Below are 6000 nucleotides of genomic sequence, written 5' to 3'. Positions count from 1 at the left end.
CTGCCTGGCAGCACCTCGAGATAGGCATAATGGCGGGCTGCACCATCTCTCCACTGGCGTTTACCATGGCAATGGAGCTCATTATTCGAGCATCCCGATGGGTGGTTGGAGGGGAACGGTTGAAGAGCGGGCTGCGTCTTCCTCCAATCAGGGCGTACATGGATGACATGACGACAATAACAACAACAAAGGCATGCACCAAACGCCTGCTGGATAAACTCCAGGAAAACATCAAATGGGCACGAATGGAGATTAAACCAAGCAAATCCCGCAGTATCTCCATTGTCAAAGGCAAGCTCGCCAATGAGAGGTTCCACGTTAACAACGAGCCAATACCAACTGTTCTGGAAAAGCCTATCAAAAGCCTTGGCCGCTGGTATAGCGCAGAACTCAAAGACTCGAAGCAGGTGGAACAACTCAGGCAGGATACAATCATTGGCCTCAAGCAGATCAACAACACTGCTCTCCCTGGGAAGCTGAAGCTGTGGTGCTTTCAGTTTGGACTGCTGCCCCGTCTCATGTGGCCAATTGCCATCTATGAGGTCACTCTATCCCATGCCAATCGGCTGGAGAGACTGGTGAATGCACATGTGAGGAAGTGGCTTGGACTGCCGAGAGGCCTTAGCAGCATAGGCCTGTATGGCAACGGAGCCCTCTCCCTACCAATCTCAAGCCTGGTGGAGGAGTACAAATGTGCCAAATCAAGGCTGGAAATGACTCTCACAGAATCCCGGGATCCATTCGTCAGAGGTGCTGCTCCAACCCTAGCAACGGGGAGGAAATGGAAGCCATCTGCAGCAGTTGCAGTGGCAAAGACCGCCCTCAGACACCGGGATATAGTGGGGCATGTCCAACATGGCAGAGGGGGCCTTGGATTGGAAGCAACTACACCCACATGGCAAAAGGCTACTCCAACCGAACGGCGGCACATGGTGGTGGAGGAAGTGCGCCACCAGGAGGAAGCAGCCAGGTGTGCCAAGGCAGTCTCTCAAGCCCAGCAAGGCCGGTGGATGAAGTGGGAGGGCGTGGAGAGGAGGAAAATCACGTGGAACGAACTGTGGAGCATGGAGTCTAATAGGCTAAGCTTCATCATCAGAGCCACATATGATGTCCTGCCCTCACCAACCAACCTACATCTCTGGTATGGAGAGGACCCAGCCTGTCTCCAGTGTGCAGCCCCAGCAACCCTCAAACACATCTTAGTGGGTTGCAAGACCAGTCTAACTCAAGGAAGATACACCTGGCGCCATAACCAGGTACTGAAGTGCTTGGCTGCCGAACTTGAGAACAAGAGAGTAACCACCAACGCCATGCCTCTAAATGCCCAAACTACCTTCCCACGGAAAACAACCTTCATCCGGGAAGGGGAGAAACGGCGGACCAAGCCGTCACCTCCGAACTCAGGCCCACTGAACGCAGCCCGGGATTGGGAAATGCGGGTAGACCTCAGCCAGAGGCTTACCTTCCCATCTGAAATTGCAGCGACCAACCTGCGCCCAGACCTGGTCCTCTGGTCCAAATCTTGCCGGCGTGTCTTCATCGTTGAGCTGACGGTCCCATGGGAGGAAGCCATCGATGAGGCATTTGAACGGAAGAGGCTGCGATATGCCAACTTAGCAGCTGAAGCAGAGGGGCGGGGCTGGAACGTGAAGGTGTGGCCAGTGGAGGTGGGCTGCAGAGGCTTTGTAGCCAGTTCCACCACAAGGCTCCTGAAGGAAGTAGGGATCAGAGGACAGGCCCAACGAAAGGCAATCAAAGAACTTGCCACTGCAGCAGAACGGAGCAGTCACTGGTTGTGGCTGAAACGTAGAGACGCATCATGGGCTGCTAAATGAACACGTGGTGCCACTGTGCGACACACACCCAGGCCTGATCAGCCTGTGGTGGGCCAACCTCGGCAGAGGGTGTATTGTGATAAATGGCCGAAACACCCAATGAGGTCGGGGAACACAACTGAAGATGTGTCGTACTGGTGATCATCACGTGATCATTGCCAAATTCCACCCCACTCCAACCTCATTCAATTGTTGTGCTGAATATTTAGGGATCTTTAACAACTAGTCCTATTAAGAATCCTGACGTCTTTAGTTCATCCGGACCAAACTGGCTTCATAAGAGGCCGCTTGATCACTGATAACATAAGATGATTACTACACGTACTAGATGCTAACAAGGACGACACCACTCCTAAGGCGATACTGTCCCTGGATGCAATGAAAGGTTTTGACAGGTTGGAATGGTCGTATCTATGGGCAGTATTAGAAAGGATGGGGTTAGGAAAAGGTTTCATTGATATGATTAAAGTATTATACAAAGACCCATCGGCCATGATTACAACAGGTATAATCACCTCTGGAATCTTTCCGGTATCACGCTTATCTAGACAGGGTTGCCCTCTTAGTCCCGGACTATTCGATCTATCATTAGAGCCTTTAGCACAATATATAAGACAATCCCAATCCATAGAACCAATCGTAATCAAGGGCACACAACATAAAATTAGTTTATATGCGGATGACGTAATACTGTTCATGCAAAACCCCAACACCACATTGCCTCATCTGCTCAAGTTGATTGAGGACTTTGGAGATTTATCGGGATTTAAGATAAATTGGCCGAAGTCGGCTTTCCTTCCACTTAACGCCCCTGCAAAAAAAAATATAACCCTCCCAGAAGAGATACCTATGGTAAAACACTAGATGTTTGGGAGTTGAAATATTCCCTACCATAAGCCAAACGGTGAAGCACAATTACATAAAAATCCAAAACAAAATCAAAGACGACCTTGACAGGTGGTCAAAACTTAAAAACTCAGTACAGGCACGGGTATCAATAATTAAGATGGACGTCCTACCTAGAATCAACTTCTTCAGCTCAATGCTACCGTTACCCCCTCCAGAGGGTTACTGGAAAAAATTACACTCCTCCACATACAAATTTATTTGGAATAACAAACCACCACGTATAAAAAGATCCACCGCACAGAGAAACAAAGCAGACGGTGGTATGGCATTTCCAGATTTTTTCCACTATTTTAAGGCGTACACTTTAAGACCACTGACAACATGGTTTGATCCCCAAGCATTAGTATCCTGGAGAAATTTAGAAGAAAATATAGTAGCTCCACATAGACTGAAGGACATAGCATACACCAAATTATCAATTAAGCAATGCGAACGGAAATTTGGCCCCATAATTACTTATGCGATCCGGATATGGCGTGAAACACAAAAAAAATATTCTAACCCACATAAATGGCATAATCATACTCCCTTATTCAATAACAATGCACTCTTGATTGGAAAACGACCTATACGATTCCCTATATGGGAAAAGCAAGGCATACACTCATTAGGAGATGTTTTCAACAAACAGGGTTTTTGTAGCTATGAAGAAATACGCAAAAAAATTAATCTCACCGATTCCACATATTATTTTTACGCACAGTTATTGTTATGTTTGAAGGCTCACGGTGTTCCATTAAAGATACCAATTGTACACCACAGATACCACAAATTCTTCTATGAAAGAGAGACATCGAGAGGTTTTGTTTCAGATTTTTATCATCAATTACTAACGTCCTCCTATGAAACCCTCCACCTAGACTCCGTCTGGAGGAGGGATATACCAGACCTGGAAAAAGATTTTGATTGGCAAGAAGCCTGGGCAAATGTTCGATTTACATCAAGGAACCCGGACCATCAACAAATCAATCTTAACTATATTCACAGGACATACTTGACTCCTATAAGACTGAACAGAATGGGTCTTAAACAAGACTCCAAATGCTCCTTATGTACAAATGGGGACGAGGGGACATTTATGCACATGTACTGGGACTGCCCACCAGTTAAGATATTCTGGAAAGAAGTGACCCAGCAATTATCAAATCTCTTAACTCTGAATATACCTGTACACCCCTCTGTATTACTGCTGAATGATGTTTTTGAGTGTGCAGTACACCCACAGCTAAAGCGATTGGTTTTATCGGGTATCACAGTGGCTAAAAAGCTGATAGCATCACGATGGTTTCAACCGGAAAAAAATTGCCGGAAGGTCTGGATTATTACATATCTCGATGTGATTTATCAAGAAATATCTACAGCAAGAATTTTGGGTCTCAATGAATCCAAAATGACAATGTGGTTAGAAGTGGTGGAGAGAATAAATGCTAGCATATAATGGTAGTGTCTGGTTAGGAGCGAGGGATAATGGATGTATTATCCAATGGGGGGTCCGGGAGGGGGGGGTACGAGCTAGAGCATAATGTGTGTAGGGTACTAGATAGCAGGTATTAGGGGTATATCCTGTATAAGACATTTAACTAATTGGTGATTTCATTGGATGTGCACGTTAATTAATGCTTGTATATCTTATCGTGTGTTGTCATGTTTGTTTATATGTTTGTTTAAAAAATAATAAAAAAAGAAAATACAAAAAAAAGAAAAGAAAAGAAAAAAGAAAAAAAACGGTATCTCACTTGAATCGATACTCTGTAGTACCGACGTGTTTCGGTTCGGTACCTTAAAAGTACCGAATTCGGTACCCATCCCTAATAGCTCCTGATATCAACAAATGCTCCAGAAATAATCTAGTAGTGCATGATTGCTCACGTTAGCTCACGTTAGCTCACGTTAGCTCACTGTTCAAAACAAAATGTCCCATTAATCTAAATAGTTCACTGAGGCGTTGTCTTAACGTTATCTAGCCGGCTAGCAGTAGCTACAGATAGCTCCTGATATCAATGTCTTATAACATTGATTCGATGCGTATTCGAGCTGAGGGCATGCTGAATGTGATTTGACAAAAGCACAGTATACCAATAGGGCCCAGCTGCAGCGCCGGAGAATCCTGGCCGTAGCTGGAGGCTACTCGAGTACACACAGACAGTGGAGCTGTTTGCAGATAGCGAGCATTTTGACTTGTTGCGTGGTGGCGATGTCTCGCAGATAATACAAATACAAGTATGATTATATAATATATATTTTTTATTAAAAAAATTAAAAAAAATTATATATATTACATATATATATAATTTTTTTATACCAAAAACGATCGGTATCGGCCAATATGGCTCATAGACGATCGGTGATCGGTATCTGTGGCAAAAAACGTGATCGGGACATCCCTACTTAGTATGTCCATAGCCAAAGGATCAACCTTCCTCCGAATTAGGTTAAGGCAGTACCAGATCCAAATGCTGAGCGTGCCCAATCCGATCACCATGAATATTAGTAAATACACGTCCTCAACATCATTGATTTCCAGAGGATAGAAACAGATTGGGTTCCATTTCCCGTAAGTATTGATCGTGTACCCCGCCTGAAAGCTCCCGAGTGGGCAGAGCGGATCAGCCGCATCCTGCTTTCGTGGAAAATATCTTTGATCTCTGTTGCTTTGCTGCACTGTGGCCCTCTGTTTATAATTTTGTTTTTGCTGTACAATGCTAAACAACAAAGCACGTTTGAAAGAAATCTCTTACATTTTTTAAAATTCAAAATAAAATACATTGCAAGCACTTGGTAACTGATTTTTGTTTAAATAACAAGGACCTCAGCGTTTCCCCGCCAAATTTCTGTTTGTAATTTCATTCAAGTCCAAATTCTTTAACCGTTTTTTTCTGGTTCTCTTGGTCTTATATTTGCTGGGGTCTTTCTGTCCTCATCTCAGTCTAGTAGTACTTCAGTTCACTATTTTGTTTAAGTTCAAGCGGCTGGGCAATTCAAGGTGATATTGGTTTGATGTTCAGATGGAACCAAGTTCAACGCATATGTTTTGATGGCCCAGACACGGAACACTTCCCATGTCGGGTTTGTTTTTCAGTCACCAGCTGCCAGTGTAATGAAACATGAATGTTCTGAAGGTCCAGATTAAAACATAAAGTCTGCATTTATTATTTTGTATAACTTATATATTGTTTATATATAATATAAGATATATATTTTCACGTCGTCTATTTACCTAACAGTATGCATCATTCGCTTATTTGTATATGTTCCA

This window comes from Notolepis coatsorum, assembly GCF_963971535.1.
Source record: "Notolepis coatsorum genome assembly, chromosome: 7".
Classification (NCBI taxonomy): domain Eukaryota; kingdom Metazoa; phylum Chordata; class Actinopteri; order Aulopiformes; family Paralepididae; genus Notolepis; species Notolepis coatsorum.
Note: the sequence above shows the minus strand (reverse complement) of the source record.